General features: G+C 47.5%; 1 long non-coding RNA gene across 1 annotated transcript; it reads left to right on the top strand.

Annotated features, from left to right (window-relative positions):
* Nucleotides 1-3053: 3053 nt before the first annotated feature.
* Nucleotides 3054-13561, top strand: LOC150018181 (uncharacterized). Its single transcript, XR_016509194.1, has 3 exons — nucleotides 3054-3195; nucleotides 9448-9616; nucleotides 13438-13561. It is a non-coding gene; the product is annotated as an uncharacterized LOC150018181 (long non-coding RNA).
* Nucleotides 13562-23013: the final 9452 nt, after the last annotated feature.

Below are 23013 nucleotides of genomic sequence, written 5' to 3'. Positions count from 1 at the left end.
TGTGAATCCATGTGCTCATCCTCCCCCATCTTTCCCTCGTGCACAATGTGATAGGACGTTTACTGCCAATCCTGAGCAGCTGCGGTGCAGAAAGGCCAAGGAGATAAGGAAGGAGGACTATGGCAGGGCTTGAATCCAAATGCCAGACTGCATATATTCCTCAGTGAAGGCACAGCTCCCCTAAGAAGCCCTCCTTTCCTCTATGCTCCTCATACATGCCCAATTCTGCCAGACTGGAAATGTCTCTGTAAATCTTGGCCCATTCTTATGACACCTGGCGGGGTGTGGAGTGGGTACAGTCCACCACCAGAAACATCTCTTACTGCCAGGGATTCCTATGTATCTATGGAGTCCAGAGGATACAACAAAACTATTTAATTTTCTCATCAAATCATTCATCGGTCCATATAGAAGTAGCCTTAGATAGACAAATGGGAAATCCCTTCACTCTTCTCACCTCTCTTATAATCCACTGCTTCTGTTTCCACTCTGTGGCCTTCTCCAGGGTCCCAATTCCATTCTGGAGTTGTGGCATCATATCCTAAAATCTTCAGGTCTTAATGTCTTTCAAACTCATCAGAGAGGAGCACCCATAAAACAAGTCATCCTCTTTTTCAGGGGTTTTTATGCTAACAGAGTTTCTGTCATTCGATTGTGACTGTTGTTGGACTAGGTATTCTGTCACCAAAAAGAATTAATTCATGAAAAAGAAAAGATTGCAATCCATACATGTACCCATGATGAGCCATGTGGAGGAAGAGAAAGAGAAAGAAGCAGGAAAGCCCTTTTACAGACGGGAAAAGGAAGAGAAAGGGAGAGGCTGTTACAACTATAAAGCTCTGTTGTAAACAGAGTTCTTCCTGCACGGCTCTCGCGATAACATAGACTGTGCCAATGCCTCCCACAAGCTCTCCCAGCTTCTGCCCAGGTTAAGGTCTCTGTCATAGATTTTATCTCTTTCTAGAGACAAGCCTTTCTCACAAGAGATGGTGGACTTATGTGTGGAAAGAAGTGGGTGAGGGGGAAAGAAAACCTCACACTGCTTTTGGGTCTCTATCCTCTACCAGGTGGTGGGCTCCTTGAGGATAGGGATGCGCCATAGTCCTTCCCATCCCCCCACCAAGCACAAGGCCAATTGCAAAATAAAAGCTTAACAAATGTTGGACAAGTCAGTCAGTGAAAACACTCAGGCCAGAGGAAAGTAGACCTTAACAACATTCCTGAAGCCCATGCCTCCTCCGTATATGTAGCCCTCTTGCTCCTCCACACATTCCTTTTCGTTCATTCATTCATCCACAGGTACTGTCTTCACCGGCGCTGGGCCAGAGAGAACAAGGTCCCATTTCTCACCTCAAGGAGCTTCTGGGCTGTTCTGGAGGCGCCAGACAAGCCAAATAATCACAGTAGTGTCTTATCACTGCTAGAACCAGGGTCAACACAGGGAACTCAGAGGAAGGGCCTCCATCCAGACAGGGGAATGGGGGAAGGCTTGAGTTCTTTCTAGAAGCTGTTAAGTTCCTGGCTGCAGATGCAGAGAGGGCTAGGGGAGCCAGCGGAGAAGGAGCTGGCCTGCAGTGGGGCCAACAAAACCTTGGCTATGGTCACCACCCTCTGGCCAGGAGGCGGAGTGAGAAGACTCAAATGTAGCTTCAACACTGTTTTTCTTTCTTCTGGAGAGCTGCCACGTGCCGCCACAGAGAGCGTTTCACGGGCAGATGCATATTATTGCAATGTGTTTATCTAGGAAACCAGAACTCAGCATCTGGTTTTCAGCACAATCCTGAATGAAGTCCAATTTTCCAGTTGGGTTAATAAAAATAAAACTTGGGAAGTTGTGGGCTGGCTGCATCAGGGATTGAGTCCTGGGCTCATGCAGGGTCACAGATTACAGGGCCGGAAGGGCTTGGGCAGGTCATTGCTTCACTGTGGACTGGCCATAAGGCTGACACCAAAGACAACCTTGCACAGGGAGGGAGAACTGCCCAGACTGGCTCTGAGGAACACACTTCACGGAGGAATGGATGTTTTGGGATTCTGTCTCAATCTGACAAAAAGTTGACCAAATACCTACTGTGGTCAAAGCCCTGGGTGGGGTCATGCTGTGAGGGTGAGATGCAGATGTGAACCAGTGCTTGTCCCTAGCCTGCCAAGGCACAGAGCAGTGGCGGAGAGGCCCAACCAGAGGATCCGACTGATGATGAGTAGGACTCACGACAGCCCTGTCAGCGCTCACCACTTTGAAGCTATCAGGAGACTTGGGATCAAAGAAGGGCCCACTTAAAAAATATTTTAAAAAACTTCTCACCCAAGGGCATGCTTATTGATGAGAGAGAGAGAGAGAGAGAGAGAGATCAATGTGAGATTGAACCTGCAACCTAGGTATGTGCCCTGGCTGGGGATTGGACACGCTACCTTTTGGTGTATGGGACAATGCTCTAACCAACTGAGCCACTTGGCCAGGGCAAGAGGGACCCGTTTTTAAGAGCCAGCTTAACAAAAGATGTGGCTGGGCTTCAGGGAGACCTGGAAGCCAGAACAGAATGTCCACAGGCGCTCTTTGTCCCTCACATCTGTATATTTGTTTCGTTCTCCCCTCCCCTTGCAGACTGGCTTTCTCTGCTTTCTAGACTGTATGGCATGAAAACATGATTGCCCCACTGCCTCTGAGTTCACATGAATATCTTTTCCTCTCCCTTCATTCCCCAATTCCAAATTCTTTGGGAAAAGGTCTTAACTGGCTTTGGAAGGTGACAGGCTCATTCTTGGTAAACTCAACAATGGCTAGGGATCAGTCACATGTGTAAATGTGGTTCAGAGGAGCCCACCCTGAGATCCTATGCCTGGGGGCTCGTCTTGTAAAGTGCTTATAGGATGACACAAATCCCTCTGACCCCCACCCTCCATTTGGAGGGAGACAGGGCAGGAAAATGCAGGCTTGCCTGTTAGTGTTAGAGCAGGGTGGGACCCAGCGCTTCTAACTACCAGCCCAGTGCTCTCTCCAACACACCCTGTTCCTTTGGTCCTGATGTGAAGCCAGCAGTTGTGAAATAGACTCTGCCTATGCCGTTCTGCTTTGGGAGCAGCTGCAGATGAGCAGTGTTGATTATAGGGAATTTTGTTGGTGGGCCTTGGAGCGATCCGGGAGCCAGTACCAGTGGTGTGGCTGATGGGACGCCTTTGGGAAGCTGTCAGAAGGTGTGTGTCATAGGTTCCCGATGGGGCGACTTCTCTCAGGGGTGTGAGGATCTTGGGGGAAAGATGGCCCCTTACTCTTATCTTCTTTACCTGAAGGCTGCTTCAAGACAGAATGTAGGGAAGGCCAGTGCAGGGCAGGAAGGATGTGCCTCTCCCTTGAGTCCCCACTTAAACTAGGGAATCAGAGAGTCGTAAAATGGCCTTTGGTGAAGATGCTTTTCCCTGAGGCTAGAGAGGAGAGTTGCCAAGGCAGGCCAGAGAGTTAGCTCCTGAAGGACCCTAAGGGGAAAGGAATCTGATATCTCTTGGTTATGCTTCAAATCTCCTGGCAATGACATTTTTTTTTCTCCACCATCTTGATGTGGGAAGTGTATGCTAGGGCCCCCGGGATGCTGTCAGTTTTGCATGCACCTGCTGCATCTGCTTCTGCTTCTGTGTCACCAGCACCTCATGGCTGCAGTCAGTGCTATTCCCCCTTCTAGGGCTGAGCCCATCCTAGGACCTGAGCCAACCCTGACAGTAGCCTCAGTTTCCATTCTATGGGGTGTGAAATTGTCTTCCTACCCAAAGGCCCGGCATGGGGAGCCCCAGGCTGGGCGCCTGGTTGAGCTCTTTCTGTCTTGCTGTGTTGCTTTGTCCATAGACCAGGCTTCTACCTAGTTTACTTGGTTATATTTTCCTGAACACAGGCTGTCAGGGCTCTGTATTCATTCACAACCTTTGACCCTGCTGTCCGTTCCTCCAGCTGCTGATGAAGGGTACCCTGACCACTATGATCAGCTTTACCTGGTTCTAGACGTCACCTCTCATCCCTGTCATCTCTGCTTGCTGGACTGGCTGTCTTTAATACCAAGGCCAACCAGAAACACACTTTGAACAGTCCACCTGCCCATTTTGCAGCTGGGTTGGAACCCCTGGCTCAGGTTTCATGAGGAAGCTTTCTCTATTTTCTCTTGCTCGTCCCCTGGTCCTGCATACTTCTTCTATGTGCCCATTCCAATGACACTGGCATGGGCCGTGCTTCTGTCCCACTGGACTCTGCCTTGGAGTCTTCTCTTCTGTCCATTGTCTCCCTTCTCCTGGTTGCAAGTGTTGGGAGTCGATGGGCAGCATCGTTCCCCACCAGAAACAGATCCCCTCATGCACCAGCGAGGGATTCTGATGTTTTAGAATCAACTCTCTCATGTAAACATGTCCTAGAGTATTCTGGATCATTCGACATCAGCTCATCAACCCAAACTCAAGCAGCTTTGCCCCAGGTGAAGAAGGAGAAAAGCAGACTATGTCCCTCATTCTTTTGATTTTAATTCTCCCTCCCATGGGGCAGGCAGGTATCACCTGATATACGCAAGGCTGACTTTTCCTAGTCTCCTTAATCCAGATGCTGAAATGACATTGCTTACATCTCTGAACTTGGGTCTGTAGGATTCCTGCAGGTGCAGGGTTTGTTCTCTCTGATCGCCTGCCCTTCCTTGGACATGGTTTCTATAGCTTTCGTTCAAGGCTGAAATTCCCTCCTCCACGTACCTGCCCACCCACCCACCCACCCACCTACCAACACATCCATCCAGTCAGTCCATAAATACTTCTTCCAGATTCCGTGCCAGGCAATGAAAATGCAGTAGTAAAAGTAGTTCTTCTCTCAGAGAAACTTGTGCCCGGCCTCTGTCTCCCTAGCACCTCTCCGCTGGAATCACTGAGGTGACCACCTCTAGGCCTGGGCTCGTTCTTGTGAGGATGACAGACAAAAGGAGGGGGGACTGATGACAAACATGCAACCATATAATTAACTGCTAATTGGCTGATTGTTATATAGGAAATGGAAGAGAATAACAAGAAACTGGGGGGAGCTATTTAGAAAGGATGTTGTGAGTAGGCTTTTCGAGGAAGTGACCTTTCAGCTGAGATCTGAAGGAAATGGCGGAGGGACAAAATGTACAAGCAGCAGGAAATAAAAAATGCTAAGGTCCCGAGGTGGGAAAGAAAATGTGTTTCAGGAATGGAAAGGCAGCATGGCTGAAATACAGCAAATGAGAAAGTGGCAGGAAGTGAGACCAGGGAGGTAAGCAGGAGACATTAATGCACAGCTTTCTGGCCAGGGTGAAGAAGTTGAAACGGGATAAGGGTTAAGCCAGGACTGATGTGATCTGATTTATGTTTTTAAAAGGTTACTCTAGCTGCTCTGTGGAACATAGACTGGAGAGGGACCACGTGGAACCAGGGAGAGCCAGTAGGAACTACTGCTGTCTTCCAGCTGAGATGTGATGTTAGTTGGATCCGATGTCATGACCCTGGAGACACTTGGGATATAGAACAGAAAGATTAAGTGTGGTTGGCAAGGGAGACTCTGCGTATGACCCCTGTGCTTCTAGTTTGAGAAACTGTGTGAGTAGTGGTGCCATTAACCGAGAGATGTGGAGCCTATGAGCAAAGGAGCTTCAGCCAGAGGGAGGAAATCTAGACTTCAGAGTTGGGCATGTTAAGATTTCCATTAGACATCCAAATGGGTCATGGAGGCAGTTGGGGAAAGGAGACTGGAACTCAGAGAAGAGGTCTGGGCTGAAGTTAAATTAGAGTATGCACACATGGAGACTACAGAAGGCAGCAGGGCCATTTTCTTATCTGACCCCTGGGTGCTCGGCTCCGGAGTGAAGGCCTTTAATGCTGTCTTGAGGAAAAAGGGCAGAAGTGAGGGTCCTGGGACCCCTTCCAATAAGAATGAGGGCTCTTGGGCTCCTGTAGGGCCAGGACTGTGCCTAAGTAGTGATTCAATTGGGGCAGGAAAAAGTTCCCTTCTTCACTGTAACCAGACTTTCTTTCCTAGGATTGTTCTAAATTCCATTGATTATATTTTGCTTTGCCCTGGAAACAACTACTTTTTATGCAAACCCTCTCAGAAAGTGACAAATAGTGGAAAAATTCTCTTGGAATTGGATTCGGCAAAGGCAGAGATGGCACATCTTGCTCTGTGGGGTGGAGGTCATCCTTGAGGTCACGCCACAGACACAAGAGCTGGAAAATGGATACAGGTGGCCAGGCTGAGTCATTGTAATTCTTCACTCCTGATAAACCCACGCATAGCTTCACGCGATGTGGAGGGCAGGCAGAGGGGGGCACTCAGTACAGGGTGGAGATGCACACTTGGTGTCTGTTATTCAAGGCAGGAAGGGAAATGGAAAAGGGAGAGAACACATCTCTGTGGGGTAAGAGAACACAGTGTGCTTCCAGGAGGAATGTTTCCTGCCTGGGGCTCTGGTCTCTCCCTATGGCTGAGCTATCTGGGTTAAGAAAACCGTTACTTGACCTCAGGGACCTTCCAATGGAGGTTTCTGCTGCTATCTTCTTGACTTTAGAAGACATGTTGGGGAAGTAGAGTCCTCTCTTTGCACCCCACATGCAGAGGTTCCTGAGCTGCGTCTAGGGATGGAGAGCCTTCACTCCTCCCCCCTGCTTCTGCTCCTGCTCCTCACTTCTTTGATATATTTCTCCCCCTCTTTCTTTCTGCTCATCCTTTCTCATATCTTTATTTCCTGACTCCCCCTCTCACAATGGAATGATGTAGTGGGTAGGGGGTGATCATGTTGGTCATATATGTCAAATGGTGGTGGGAACAGTAAGTTTGTGAGGAAGGAACAGAGAAGCATCTACATGCATTGACCTCAGAAGGTACTTCTTCAAGCCACAGGGCTGCGATACTCAGTAATCCAGGAGGAGCTACAGGGCGGAGACAGACACTTGGCAGGTAAGGAGAAGGGGAGCAGCTGTCTCCATGGGCGCATTTGCTAGAAGGCAATTTTTAAGGTGACGTCTGGACACAACAGTTATTGAAAGTATAATGAAAAAAGGTCAGAGCAAGCAATGGTGAAAGCACAAGTGTAAACTTGCAGAGATGGAAGTCAAAGTGTGGCCCCCGAGGGTCCGTCACCCCACTGCCCTTCTCCCAGCTCCAGGTACTCCTCCCCACAGACCCATCCCTCCTGTAGGGGTGAGACAACACCATTGGGAGGCAAGGCAATGACTGTTGGAAATGCAAGCGCAGAAGCCTCTCTGGGGCATATTGTGGCTCAGGACGGCCGGCACAGAAGCCCTGGGTGGTAAAGTCACCCCTCCCCTCCTTCTTCTCCTCTTCATGTGAGTTTCATGGAGTTCATACACCAACCCTGGACAAACAGTCTAATGGCTTCTCACCTTTCTCAGAGTAAAATCCGAAGTTCTTATCATGGGCTTAAGACCCCACATGGCTTTCTCCTACTACACTCTCCCGTGTTTGCTCTGTTCCAGCCACACCGGCCCCCTTGCTGTTCCCGGAACATGCCAGCAGCTCATGCTTCAGGGTCATAGCATTCTGTGTTCTCTCTCCTTGGGAAGCTCTTCTCTCACAGACCCGCCTGGCTCACTCCCTCACTGCCTCCAGGCCTCTGGTCGAATGCTACCTTAACCACAAGGCTTTCTCCAGGCTGGTACATAAATTAGATGCCTTCTTCACTCGACTCTCCACTATCTGTCCCCTTCCCATGCTTAATTTATCTTCATAACATATTATATAACTATCTGTTTGTTCCTTGTCTGTCCTCCCCTGCTCAGATGTAACTATTTTGTTCACAACTGCATTCCCAAAGCCTAAAACAATGTCTGGCACATGTAGGAATTCAATAAATACTTGTTGAGTGACTGAATGAGTGACTAAATCTGATGAGAATAGAAATTTTGGTGACTCTTTAGGATTGATATGTAATCTGTGGAGTGAGTGTTTATCACATTTATCAACATTCCTTTTAATTAAACTCATTTTCTAATAAACTTGTTTCATCAATGCAAGGGACTCCTCAGCATTGGGCCATGAGCCAGGCTATTACTGGAAGGATCTAAGGGGCAGTGCAGGCAGGCAGGGCAGTGCTCCAGCTGGGTGCGTGGTGCCCGAGAAGAGAGCCATGGCTCTCTTGGGACTTACACAATGATCCCACACTTATTTGAATTTCCCCAGGAGGAAGCCTGGGCTATGTCCCTCTCTGTGGATGAAGTGGAGGGAAGGGGTGTATTATTAGTTGGGGTTCTCCAGAGAAATAGAACCAACAGGATAAATATATACACGTACACACACACACACACATTCATATTTATCTATCTAGTTATCTACCATCCATCAGCATCAGAAGCTGGGTGGACCATGGACAGAGATGGGTAAGACTGCAGAGGGGGAGTCAGGAGGAAAAAATAGGAGATGAGAGAGGAACAGATCTGAAGGAAGAGATATTGAGGGAGTGATAGCTGCATGACCACTGCCTCAGCAGAGTAGATAAAGAGGTTATCCTGGAAATCCTGAGGTTGGTAAAGGAGGCTTTGGGGGCTTAAAGGGAGAGAAGAAGGGCAGCTTGTTGGCCAGAGAAGTGGGGAGATGTCTGGGCTGAATGAGGGTCTACGGGAAGGCTCCCTGGTAGAGAGAGGGTGTGATTCTCAATGGGACCAAGTTTCTCCTGTAAGTGACCGTCCTTCAGTCATCACTGGCAAAGGGTTTGTGGACCAGGGAAGAGGGGATTTGAAGTCAAGGAGGTCAGAGGGTGTATGACTGACCAGCACTGGGAGAACTGGGAGAGAGCAAGAGCCTGGAGGTCATCTGAAGGTCAAGGACAGGGTAGGCAGAAACAGGGACATAAGGAATGACTGGAGGCTGTGCTTTCAAAGGGGGATTCCAGAGCCAGTGGAAGTGGCAGGTGGTTCCTCATGGTGACCATGTCCCTCTGTCCCTGTATATGCTCTTCCCTGGGGAAAGAACACCCCTGCCTTAGATATACCCTGGCAGTGGCAGTCCCGGGCTCAGCCCTTCCTTGACCGCTCCAGTGCAGACAGTCACCTCTGATCCTGGCTGCCTGGACTTGCCTCCCTATAGCACTTAGAGGCTGAAATAAAGGTGACATATGTCCATTTACTTCTCCCATTCCTCCTGCCCTCCGCCCCCTGCCATGAGATTCTGACTCCTTTGGGGAACAGGCTGTGTCTCACTCACCTGTGGATCCCTTGAGCCTGGCACACTGGTCACAGTCCCCTGTGGGTGTTGAATAACTATGTCTTGAAATGGGGCTCTCCTGACTGTGGGTTTACCAAGGAGCCCCGTCAAGGACTGGGGCTCTCAGAACCCTGCCTGAGGGTAAGGGGTGGGGTTGTGGTGGGAGGCTGGGTGTCTTCTTTGCTCTTTGCTTTCCCACTTCTTTCTTGTCTACCTTCCTAACCCAGCTCTTCCGTTCTGTGTTCTAGGCGGAGGTGATAGAAAGACCCAGACCAGATGGCGGCCTCAGACATGCAAGGGCTCAAGGATTTCCCAGATGCTCAGCACTGGACCAGCTTCCAGTGTGCCTGCACTGTCACTCTTCTGCTGTGTAGCCTGGTGCCAGCCACAATCTTAGTCGTCACATCTGTGAAATGGGTATAATAATGGGACCATTAAAAGTAAAAATGTTCTGAAAGTGTTCTTTCTCTGATACTGACAGAGGCTGGGCTGTCTCCAGGACTTAAATTTCCTGATTGCCAGCCCAATGCCTTTTGCATCCATTAAACATGTTTGGTAGAGCTGAGGGTAAAACGTCCAACTTGGGGTGAACCACCACTCTGAGGATGGCAAGTTCTTAACCAACCACTGTCAATGCCATTGACTTGACTCCTGCCCAGACTATTTATTATGTGGTGGGGGTGCAGTAGAGAGGGAATTGTAGCAGCAAAATGGAGTAAGAATTTGCTCCTCCCAACCCTTATCAAGAGTCTATTATTTAGCTGACAAATATTTATTGAGCACATACTATGTGTTCCAAGCACTGTGGATACAGTGGTAAATGCTTATGGCCATTCTGGATGTTTTTTCATCATTGAAATCCTCACTTCTGTTGCCCTAGGCTTGTTTCAGGCTCCCCTAGACCAGGGGCAGAGGCTCTTCTCCTCCACCCTCAGTCCCAGTCAGTGCCCTCTATTAATAACAGCCTTGAAGGATCTCTGTGCCTGGGTCAAAAGGCCAGGCTCAGCAGGAGCAATGCCAAGGCCTTTGGAGGCCAGAGGTGACATCTCCCCACCCCATCTTTTCCACAGCTTCCTCAGAACTTGCACCCCTATAAGCGGTGGTGAGCTCTAGGCTTTGTCAGGCGTGGGCTGTCCTCAGAGTTTGGCTGAACTTACCCAGAGCAAAGTGTAGCTGAGCGTGGGGCTGTTTCCCTCTGCCCCTCCTGTACTTTGCTCTCAGATAACTCAGTCTCTTTCGAATTCTCCAGCCTCAACTTTTAGGTGCCAACTTGAGCCTTCCTGAAATTTCTCAGTTGCTGGTTCTCTCTTACTGTCTCCAAGCTTCTAATGCCCAGGCTCCTGCTTCTTCTTGGAGCTCAGGACCCAGGTCTAGAGCTCCTGAGAAGTGAAACCATGGCTGAGAACCTTCAGTATTCCCAAACAGCCCTACTGAAGTGGATGCAGCCTGGGCCCCAGGGGCATACAGAGGCCTGGAGTCTGGTACTGCGGCTCCAACTTGTTCGTTGTGTGATGTAGGACAAGTTGCTTTCCATCTCTGGGCTCAGGTTACTTTTTTTTCTATCCATTCAACCATCCAACGGGCCTTTTGGTTACTTTCCATCTCCTGGGGCTAGTGGATAAAGTCTCAGCCCCTCAGCATGACAGTGAAGGCCCTTCCCTCTCACAATCTGAGCTGTCTGGGAGCGGGCAGGATGAGAAGTTTTGCTTCTGAACTGCTTTTATTTGCCCTGACTTCCCAGTCCTTCACATATTACTGGAACTGCAGCTGGTGCTCTGTGCCAGGTAGGATGGCAGGGGCACATTCAGGGCACCTCAGTACAAAGAAGCTCTGCCTTCCCCAGAATTTCCTGGGGATCTTGGTGCTAAAAGACACAAAGGTTTTGAGATAAGCTCTCTCAGTCCCTGAATTCAGGCCTAAACTTGGGGAGTGGGGAGGGGCCATGAAGAAGCAGGTTATAATGAGAACCAGGGAGGGCCAGCTGACCTGGAGAGGCTCAGAGGGGTAGGCCTCTGGGTGGACAGCCCAGGGAAGAGAAGGAAAGATGGGAGGACAAGGAGTTCTATAGAAACAAAAGCCGGGAGAGATGTGGAGTGGCTATATAGGTGGATTGGTTTGACTCAAAAATGGGGACTTGCGTTTGCTGCTGCCTTGGTGGTCAGAATTTAGGGGAGAGCACGGGCTGGACAGATTGAGCATGTGCCCTGTTCCATCTCTTGACTACAGTGCTTAGTTCAGGGATTAGCATGTGGTTCAAGAGCCGTCTATCTGAGTGAACTATAGGACTGAAGCAGGAGCTTTGGAAAAGAGACTTATCCTTTTCCCACTGGACTTGTACCTGGGAAGATGAAAGCTTAGTTGCTGGTAGTCAGTCTTAGATGTGAAATCTGAGAATGAACACAGAAGATAGCAGAGCAAGGACAGAACTAGACTGGGTGATGCCACCATTTGAGCCCTGCATGACACTTGGCTTCAGGCTAGCCATCTCTTGGACGTTCTAGTTTCATTGGCCTTTGTTTTTTTGGATTGATATAGCTAGAATTACGTGTTTGTGTTTAATCACTTGCAACCAAAAAAGTCTTACCCGACATAGAGCCCATGATAAAATTTGTCTTCAGAAAGATTAGGGTGATAGGGGAATATTCCTCCAGACATCATCAGAATTCAGTCCTATAATGACTCAATAGAGCTCATCTACTGATAACTGCTGTCTTGTGCAGGGTCTAGAGGGGCCCCCCGTGATCCAGAGATGGCAGGCTGGGGTGGGGTAAGGAGAGCTGCTTTATGGCTCTAAGTGAGGCATGCCCAGGGCCTATACACCTGAATACCACTGCACCTGCTTTGTTGTGCTGCATATATCTGTGACTAGGAAGAGGATGAGCTGATTACTATCAACCCGTGCAGCCCAAGGTAAATCTACTCATATAGTCCAGAGAAAAGGGATTACTTAGACACCAAGAAGGGGACCTAATCTCCTGGCAAGCACATTTGGGGCGGGGGGATGTGCTTCTGCAGGTCTCACTTAGAAACAAAGCCTAAGCCCTGGCCAGGTAACTAGTTGGTTAGTGTCACCCTGATATGCCGAAGTTGTGGGTTTGATCATGGGTCAGGGCACATGTAAGAATCAACCAGTGAATGCATAAATAAGTGAAACAACAAATTGATGTCTCTCTCTCTTCCCTTCCCTTCCCTTCCTCTCTCTTTCTAAGTCAGTTAAAAAAAAAAAAAAACAAAGGCTAGAAGAGAAATTCTGTGTTCCTCTGATGTCCTTCATTATAGAAGTCAGGAAGTTGCCATTCCCTTGTTATGACTTAACCTTCTGGCAGCTCTTTCCAAAATGGATTTCTGGGTCTCGACCTGGAAAAGTGGGGGCTCCACAGGCTCAGGGCCTCTGACCTGCAGAGGTCCCCAAATGACAAAGATGGCAAGGATGAAGATGGGATAGAAGTAAATACTAGAACATAGCGTGTAGAATTTAGTTTTCTGGATTTGTACTCAGAGCAGAACTGAAATGACCTCCGTGATAAATGGTCTGCAGTCTTCATTTAAGATAAGAACTCTGTTTTCCTCAGTGAATTTTTTGCTACCTGCATAAATGACCCCCAATTTTTATAAGTTCTGATTGTCATATAACTTTCACTTATGTACCTTTACAGCTTGAAACTGGTACTTCACCTATCAGCTCATGGATGAAGATTTTGTGTTCTCTCTTGGCCATTTTTACCTACTGCTGTTTGGGGAATAAAAGGCTGGGTCTCTACGGGGTGGTAGTATAGAAAGTATTTACAGTAGAGCTGGTCCCTTTTCCCTCAATGTGCTAAGGGGACCCCCAAACCCCTTGGACGCCTGGGGCCTGGAGCTTGCCTGTTAATATCAGATTGCTGAACAGGGCAGGTGCTTCCTTCTCCCCTCTCCCCTCCTGCATTTCTTGTACCTGGTGGGGATAAGGAAGGAGTTTGGTGGCTGGTGGTTCTAGGTGATGGCAAGGGTGGTCTTCTGGCTGGGGATAGTGGAGATCTAGCAGTAGTGGAGAAGGTAAGGGCAGAGACAGGTGGTGGAATCACAGAATAAAAGCCATAGCCTTGACCACCCCAGGCCCATGAATCAAATGGGGATGCTCATAAAGTCTTTCTCCTGCTTGGACCCAAGACAGGCATAATGACTGAATAATAGATGATATTTTTGCAAATATAAAACTGATGTATTGAATTACCACTTACGTCACTGTTTTTCTTCAGAGACCCAACTATAAAGATTATCACTAGAGGGCAGGAGAGACTTCTCGAGAAGACAACAGGCGTCCAGCCCTCGCCTGGGCTTCTCCATAGTCTGGGCCTGTGCTTCCTAACCTTTCCAGATCACAGCATGATTATGAGAATGTGTGAATGGCACACTGGGGTAAACTGAAGGGGACATGGGGACATTTCTTATGTTATGTAGTTATAGTAAGATACAAACTAAAGGAAAATGTTGATGTTGAATTTGTGTAAAATTCTAAATAAAGTTATTTCAGACATTCTATAGTTAAACATGATCTTGTTTCCATTAATGTCTCTTTTCATATATTATAAAACATTATTAGCCCGTAGGCCTTACAAAACAGTTGATGGACTGGATTTGGCTGGCCCAGCAGACTTGCCAATTCCTAGTCTAGAGAGGTGTGTGCAGGATGGGGGATTCTGAGGGTGCGGGGCTTCTGGAAAGGGCTGACTGTTGGATCTCTGGGTTTTTGCATAGTTCAAGAGGCCATGACCTTTAGCTTTGCTGGGGTGTTCTCAGTTCCTCTTTGTTTTGCATGTAACCCAGTCCTCAGCCCCTGAAGGAGCAAATATATTTTAACTTTCTGAATACAACCCCCATCCCTAATATACAAAGGTGTTATTTGACATACAGTCATCTGAATTTGACTTTCAAATTTTCAGCAGTCATTTCGCATGACATACATAGAATAATAAAAGAGGGCTATAAATTGTCATAATATGTTAGGGACCAAAGGTTATGAGTAATCAAATTCGGTGTTTTTTGAGGTCTTATAAAAAGGTGTGTGTGTGAGGTGACTACCTGAATAAGTCCAGGACAGGAGCCCCTTCAGGCACCATTATAGGGAGGTAATTCCACACTGGACCTATCCAGTCTTTCAGTTACACCACCCCGCGTCCCCAGAGCTTGCAGGCCAGGTAAGCAGTGCCCCCCTGTGGGAGGGGCTGGAGTAGCTCAGACACTCAGACTGCATTCTTAGATAGCCGCTGGAAGCTGCTTTTGCTTCCTGTGTGCTCCCTCCTCCGCCCCACATCTCGCTCTCATTCTGCACCCCTGAATCCTTCCTTTCTTCATTCCTTCTCCTCCTCCTCATCTCCTTGTCACACTGCACAGACTTGGTTTTGCTCTTGGGGGGTTTGCTGAAATCAGGCATTGGTACCTCGGGGTGGCGCTGTTGCACAGCTCTTGGGCCTCCCGCCCCGGGTCACTCGGGGAGCTAGCCTGGACCTTCTGTGAATTGAGTGAGATAAAATGGCAGTTTGACTCAGGAATAGCAAAGCTGGATGACATTCCTGGTGCCCCTCCCTTCCTCCCCCTATGTCAGCCTTCAGAGTCCTGCTTCTGGGGTGCTGTAGCCATTGGGAGGCTCACTGCCTTGATGTCTTCTCTGCTCTTTCCCCCGACTCCCTCTGCCCTTCCCTTTCACTAGGTAGAATTGTGGTTCTTAGGTCGGCCTCTCCTTAGGGGCTGGGCTGTGCTGTGTGTGACCTAGGACAGGGCTGGGCCCAGAGTGGGCCTTGATAATGTTTGTTGGCTAGAATTGAATCAACAACTCATTAGCAGGATCTTCCCAGTCTGGCTGGAAACTGCTGCCATGTCCTCAAGGGCCCTCAGTCACCAAGGATGCCTGCTAGTCACAGTACTCCAGAGCACTGTCATGTTTACTTATATGACAGTCAGGGGTGGGGAGGGATGGGGACCAAGAAGGGAGCTCTATAGCACCACAGGGCAGAGAGGGATAGAAAAGGTCGGGTTTACAGAAATGGAGTCCAGCAGGAACATGGACATGGGGTAGGGGCAGAGACAGCAGGAAGCAGAGTGCCGGGGGTGTGTGCCCCAGCCTGGGCGCTGAGCTCTCCCAGGAGAACCATGCCCAGCAGGTAGGGACAGGCCTGTGAGAACTCCTTCAGCATCCCCGAGCTCTAATGATGGAGGCCGGGAGAGGTCTTCCTCTCTGGGGTTTTACAAGATGGGGTTTCCACTCTCAGGTTTCCTCTGCTGAGGGCTCCGGAGGATAAGTGCTAAGGGAAAGGGCAGCTTTGGGTGGCAGGAAGGGATTTCTCTGGGGCCCGTGTTTTGTGGATTGAGCGAGGCCTTGGAAAATTGGTGGGTGGGACCAAACAGCTCAGCCGTCTGTGGCAGTGGCCGGAGTTGTTGCGGTTGCTTTCATCCTAAACATGTTTGTTTTTAACTCCACAAAGGACACTAAAAGGAGACCTTCTAGCATCAGGCTCTGTGTCAGGCACTGAGAGGACACTCAAAGCCTAGAGTGGAGGAGGAAATGGTCAAGAAAGCAGATGATTTGTCAGGTGACAGATGTTTTAATAGGGAACTGTACAAAATGATGAGGAGGGGCTCAGGAGGGGTTGTCCAACTCTTCCTGGAGGTGGGGCTCTTGAGGACACCTTCCCGGAGCAAATGGCACCTTTGCAGATGAACAGTGAGGAGGCAGGAAGGTGGTAATTCCAAGCAAAGGAACAGCATGTGCAAAGGCATGGAGGTAAGATAGATCTCTCTGGGACGTCTCTTTGGGTAGTCAGGAAGCTTTGACACCAGGGCTTGGGAGGGTAACCCAGGATGAGACCCCCCCCCCACACACCTCTATTTAAAAACTCCCAAGGGACCCACTATGTGGGGTACAGTCAGCATTGGGGGAGGGTGTCTGAAAGGGTTAAATACTATGGGCTTCCACTAAAACCTCCAGGAGAAGAGACTGCTGGCTGCCATATTAGGTATGCATTCTATTCTTCTAGTCTAGGGGGGCTCTATATGGCCCCCAACCCTTCCCCTACCTCCCCTCAGCTCCAACTGCAGCACTTCACGAAAGCCTATGAGAGAGAGGCTCAAAACCAGGCTTCCGCATGTGACAGCAGAGGTAATGGCTGTGACCTGGATTAGATTAGATTGTGGCTGTCTGGTGGGGGCAGGCCAGCCCTCAGGGATGTGGGGCCTAGCTCCTACTTAACCCCTCTGTCTTCTCTAGTCTTACAGCTTCTAACATAGCAGTATACACACCAGGATAGCCCGTGAGTCCAGGTCCCAGTACATGTGTTGGAGGAGTTTAATAGCATCAAGACTTGGTTTCTATTCCAGGATTAGTTTGAGAATGTTGGCTTCCATGTTGGCAGAATGAAGATTGCACTTGTTGAAGTTTGAGATGTTTTAAAGAATGTTACAAACTGGCAAGTTTGTTAGCATTCTTGTTCTGGACTTCTCAAATTGGGATATGCAATGTGATACTAAGGATAAGCCAAGTTAGGATAAAGACAGGGTGGTGGAAAAGTAGTTTAGTTTGTTTGTATGAAAAAATAATACAATAATTTATAAATAATATAAGAATAAACTGTTTTGCATACTCACAACTGTAAACCTACTTGTGCCCCCCCACCCCATGGGCCATCTTCCTTGAGCAACAATTTGATGTGAATTAATTGTGGTGAACACCACCCCCACCTATGTTTGTGTTAAGACAATATACATATAGCAATAGGATGCAAAATTTGCATAAATGTTTACGTGACAGGGAGCCCTGACAGATCTGGAGTTTCAGAGGCATACTCAGGCTCTCCTAGCCAATGCAGGCCCTTGGGAATTGCATGCTTTCCTCTGCTCTTCACATGGTCACTCTCTCTCCACATTTTATAAATGGGAGGTCCAGAGTGGTGGGTCAGTGACATTGCAGAATAAGAGGTGGGGGTGGGACTAGAACCCATATCAAGGGACTGCTTTTAGCATGTTGTCTATGACAACGGTGAGTCTAAAGTTTTAGGTTTTAGTATTTTGGTTTCAGTAGTACCATGGAAATAACCAAATCCCTTCCTGTCAAAGTAGTCCTTGAACATGATGGGAGGAAATGGGGGCAGTGGAAGGAGGGACTGGAAGTCAAGAGACTGGATTTTATTCCCAGCAGTTCAGTTCTTACAATAATAAAGCTCCGTGGCTTCAAATTGTTTAACCCCCTGAGCTTAACCTGCCCTATCTGTGAAATGTGGTGGCTACTGAAGGTACTAACAACCGAGCCCTCTGTAACTTGAGACCACTGCCTGCCTTCCCAGAACCTCCAGACCTGCACTCAGGCTCTTCCTCGCCATTCTAGAGCCTCTGAGGAAGGGGCAGCCTGCAGCTCAGCTGGTCACCTCTGCATGACCATTTCCCAGGAAGACTGTAGATGGGGTTTGGACAGGGTCTGGCAAATCAGCCTTTTCCAGGATGCCCCCTGCCATTGGTGGGGATCATCTGGCCAGGAAGCTGAGGGCAGAGCCACTGAAGCTGCTCAATAAAGTAAGGGTGTTTGTTGTAAGAATACACTGGGAGATCTCACAGCCAGGGGCTGGACCTGGCATTTATTTTCCACCGGCATAGCTTCCTGGTGGTGCAGGGTTAGGGAGGGGCACGGGGTGTCAGTGTTTTCTTATAAAGACTTTTTCCAGCCCGATTTGTCACCTTGGCTCAAAATCATGACTCTTTCTGGGGTTCAGTGATTGGAACCATTTTGCTTCTTGATGGCACCCCCCCCTGCCCCGCCTTTCAAAGTTTTGGTTTAGCTTTCTCTGCATTGCTAAGTTAGTTATTATCCAGTCTCTTGCCCCTTGTTAGAGTTTATTGAGTACTTTTGTCCTCTGTCACCTTTATGCCATTCTCTTTGTTCTTGGGGGCTCATTCTTTTTTTATTTCATCATTTTTCCTTAGTGAGTGTCTGGAAGGAATGGAGGTATGCATATGTCCAAACTTGTATGCTTAATTGGAAGTCCCAGTCATCATTCTTTTGTCTCTATCAATCCTTTGAAATTGTTCTGTCAAGGACACTCATTATTTTCAGGTTGTCAGATCTAATGGCCACTTCACTGTCCTTACAATCCAGTCTCTCAACAGCATTTCACATACTTTCTTCTGCCCTTTCTGTTTCATCCACTGGCTACCTTCAATCTTTTTTTGTCAATTTTTCCTCTTCTGGGAAGTCCTGTGGACCCTTTCCTTGTCCTCTTTTCTTTCTATATGCATTCCCTAGTTGATCTGATCTAGTCCTGGGGCTTTAAATATCTCTTATATAACAACGCCTTCACATATCTACCTCCAGCCCAGATATGAATCCCAACTGCTTACTAAATATCTACATTTGGATACCTAACAGGTATCTCAAACTTAACTCTGGTAAACCAGAACGCTTGATTTTCCCATGGACTTGCTACTTTCCAGGTTCTCCATTCAAGTAAATTGCATGCCCAAATATCTGGTTGTTCAAGACCAAAGTCCAAGCTCATGCTTCACTCTGACCCTTCCTTCTCTGCTCCCATTTACTATGTCAGTGGGCCCTGTCAGTCCCTCCACAATGTACGAGTGCGTCAACTTCTTTCCAACTCCATTGCTGACTGGCCGCCAAGGCCACCATCAGGCCTTGCTTGGATCACAATTACTGCCTGATTGATTTCCCTGCTTCCATCATTGTTCCCCATGTCCCATGAGCCACCTTCCACACTGTAGCCCAAAATGAGTGCTTTGAAAGTGTCTATCAAGCCTTAATTCACCTAAAGCAGGAGTCAGTAAACTATGGCTTTGCTGGCTAAATCTGGCCTGTCACCTGTTTTTATATTAATCATAAGCTCAGAATCGTGTTTCCATCTTGAAAAAAGTCAAAAGAAAAACAATATTTTATGTCACATGAAAATTATATACAATTCAAATTTTAGTATTTATAAGCAAAGTTGTATTTGGAGCACAGCTACATGAAGTCATTCATGTATTGTCTGTGGCTGCTTTTGCATGACGATGACAGAGCTGAGAGGTTGGGACAGAGACTACATGGCCTCAAAGTCTAAAATATTTACTATCTGGGTCTTTACAGAAAAAGTTTACTGGTCCCTGACCTGATCACAAATGTAGTTTAACACTTTGATCGTTTAAAATTTGGTGATGGGAGTATATGATCAGCATGTGTTTTCCTTGTGAGAATTAAGGAATTCTCCAATGTCTCATTGGGAGAAATTCCTTAAACTGAGAAAAATATACCACAATTCTAAATAGAAAAGATTTCACCTCATATAAAATCTAAGAGCCAAGATGCAACAATTATCAAAAGTTACTTAAAAGTTTAGTCAAAACCAGACTTAGGAGTGGATTGGAGTGAATAACTGCCTAACCTTCCCTGTTAGCATGTTCTTAATTTAGAAATTAGCTGTATGTTAGCAAAATAAAACATGAAAGAGAGTTTATACTTTAAAAAAATGTATGTCAGGTTATGCCATTCTCCTGCTTAAGACTCTCCAGTGATTTCCTGATGTCTTTAAAATAAAATTCAAGCTCCTTATCAAGGCCTCTGTTCTTCTGCTGTCTCCGTCACCACTCTGCCTTGTTTTACAGGCTTTTCTGCTGCTCTCCTAATTCTGCCCCAGGACCTCTACTCTTGCTTTCCCTTCTGCCCAGAAAGTTCATCGCAGCCACAACTTCTCGTCATTCAGGTGGAAGCTCATATTTACCTCTCCAGAGAGGTTTTCCTAGTCTATTTTATCTGGACTAGGCAGACCTTCTCCCAGATCACCCTCTAGAACAGTGATTTTCAACTCATGTGCTGCAAGAATTTTTAAAACAGATAATACCTGACTGTTTAGTCAGGGGTACTGACCTCTTTTCCCTTAAATTGTCAAATAAAAAAATGACAACAGTCAACACAACAATAGCTATCTGGTGTGAATGAATCAAAATTATACCTATTTTAAAAATCAGATTGGCAAAGAAAACATTTTTTGGTGTGCCACAGAATTTTAGTAATTAGTTATGTGTGCCATGAGATGAAAAAGGATGAAAATCAGTGCTCTAGAACATCACTTTGTTTTGTGTTTTTAAAAACTGATAGCAAGTATTATTATCCAAAATCATCCTGTTCATTTATTTACTTGCATATCATCAAACTCTCCCAATTAAAAATAATAATTCTGTAAGGAAGGACCTTTATATGTCTTGTTCATATTTTGTATCTTCACCTACCATAGTGCTTGGAATACACTATATGCTCAATAAATATCTATGCAATAAGTGAATGAATAACCAGCTAAGCTGAAGGGACTAGGAGCAGGGACAGCCCTCAGAGAAGAGGATGTAGGCAGAACAGGCACCTTTAAATGTGCCTCTTGATCTTTTATCTCCTTTAATCACTGTAGGCTGGAGTCTGGCAATTTTATAAAGGGTCAGCAAACAGAAGTTGAAAGGTAAGGGTGAGTAGGGGGCTGGCTTGGGGGCATGGCTCTGCAAAGATTTTGCTCTGTTTTCTGCCCCTAAGCAGCACAGTTTTCCATTGTAACCTCCTGTAACTTTCCATGCAACTTTCTTTCACAGCTTCTTTTGGGTAATTTTCCACGTGGTCAATCAGCTCCACCAAGTGCAAGATGGAACTCGGGGTGGCTGGGTGGGCCCGAGGGAGGAGGTGGTATGCTGTTCGCACATAGACTAATTCCCAGCTCTTCTGGTACAGGAGCGTCCAGGGCTGTGACACACAGGGTGTTCCTTTGTGGCTCTTTTTACAGAGAATGGCTGAAAGAAGCCCATTTTGCTTCCAAGTCAAAACTGAAAATATATGGTCTGCTGCTCAGAGCAGTTGTTACGCCACAAATTCTCTGCAGAGGTTTGGGTTGTAGGCTGGGAAATGATCACTTATCACAGTTTCCTCTCCTTTATGTTTCTCTGTGGTTAATGAAGATTTTGGTTTTGGGGGAACAACAAAAATAAAAATAGCAACAAACATTTATATAAAAGGAGAGGGAGAAATAAAACTTTAACCTTTTGAAGAAGGCAAAGAGGGAAACCAGGCGCCTGAGCACATTTCCTTTATGAGAGACCTGAGGTTCCAGAGGGGTCACAGCACTCCTACAGGATTTTACAGGTCCAAGGGTGTGGAAAACCTCTGCATCTGCCTCCACTGCCCACCACCCAAGGAGAGCACACACCACGCTTGCACCCCTCCTCTTCCCCAACCATAGAGGCTTCTGCAGAGGCCTTCCACCTCCCTTTCAGCATGCCTGCAGTGCTGGGGCTGTGATCGCCACTCCTTTAGCAACTCAGGGAAGAGTCAGTGCGAGGAAAATGCTGTTGTGTTGCAGAGACCGGGCATCTCCCAGCAACACATACTTTTTGACTTACCAGCACAGCTGGCTGGCAAGTTTCTGCCTCATGTTCTAAGTGATATGAGTACTTGTTGTTTCTTGGACCCCTTCTTGTCTGACCTAGTTCTTAGTCCAGCCCTTGTTTCTTAATTAACCCATGTGCTTATATAATACGTGGCACACCCACATAGTCCTGAGGCTTGTTCAGGCCTTGTTCTCTAACATTTTGGCTTGTTCTGTAGTTTCTAAGGATGTGGGTGGGGAGAGTGGTTAGCTCAATCTCGGCACCAGGTGACTGCCTGTTGGAATCCAACCGGCAAAGGTACCTTTCTATAACAGATGTTTCTTATTACCCTATCAGGAGAAGGTCTTTCTCTGGGAACTCTACAATGACAATGCAAAGGTTCACCTAGAATGGCTAAGCCGACACTAGGAATTGAGAACTGTGCAAGTGGATTTCAGTAAATGTATATACACAAGTAACCACAAAGAAGATCAAGTGTTGTTCAGTTATTCCTGCTAGCCCCTCTTCGCTAAGGTATGGTGACAACTATAGCCAGATACGGCCGAGGAAAGCATCTCTGTTCTGGCTCTGTCAGCATCCTCTTCTTTTGTTGTCTTTGCTTAGTTTTACTTCCTAATCCTCTCCCTGGCTGGTTTGGCTCAGTGGATTGAGCGTCGGCCTGCCAGCTAAGTGTCGCTGGTTCGATCTTCCAGTCAGGGCACATCAGAGAAGGAAAACTCTGACTCCAAAAAACCTCCGCTGCCTTGCGGCATACCTCTTCAGGGGAAAGGCTAAGGGAGTAAACCCCGACAGAAAATCCGGAGCTGGAGTCCCTAAGGCGGTTTGACGTTGTAGTCAACACCGGCAACTCCTGCGGCGCACCTGAAGCCAAGCTGTATTGACTCCGTCTTTCCCTTGGACCCTTCAGCTGCGAAGAGAGGGGGGGTCTGCTGCATGGGCAACAGCAGACCCTCCATATCACCCTGCCCAGGCTCTGTAGCTTCAGCTTCACTGGAGAGGACACTCCAGCGTCATCACAAGATGTCGATTCAACACGGGAGGAGACAGATACCGTGTCACTCCCGAGTTGGACTGCACAGCCATTCTCGGCGGTGCAGATAGACTCTTAAGAAGCTACACCATCGTCTCTCGAGACGGACGGCTGCCGACGACGACTTCCTAATCCTGCTCTGTGTCTCAAGGTATCTACATAGCAAACTGTGCAATGAAATGATTTACTTCCTTGAAATGGGGTTTACTGTCAAGAGTGGACAATCCCTAATCTGTCCAATAGCAGTTGCTCAAAGTTCACAATAAAAGAGAAAATCTTCAAGGGCTTTGTTTCTCAAGAGGTCTATTTTCATCCAGCAGAGACTCCTTAATATAACAGACTGCCTTTGGTCTACAGAGTCAGCATAACATTAAAACAGGCTCCATATGCCCTCTGATTCATACCC

The sequence above is a fragment of the Furipterus horrens genome, unplaced genomic scaffold, assembly GCF_987537825.1.
Source record: "Furipterus horrens unplaced genomic scaffold, mFurHor1.1.pri manual_scaffold_2, whole genome shotgun sequence".
NCBI classification, from domain to species: Eukaryota; Metazoa; Chordata; class Mammalia; order Chiroptera; family Furipteridae; genus Furipterus; species Furipterus horrens.
This window is presented reverse-complemented; position numbering and strand designations above follow the sequence as displayed.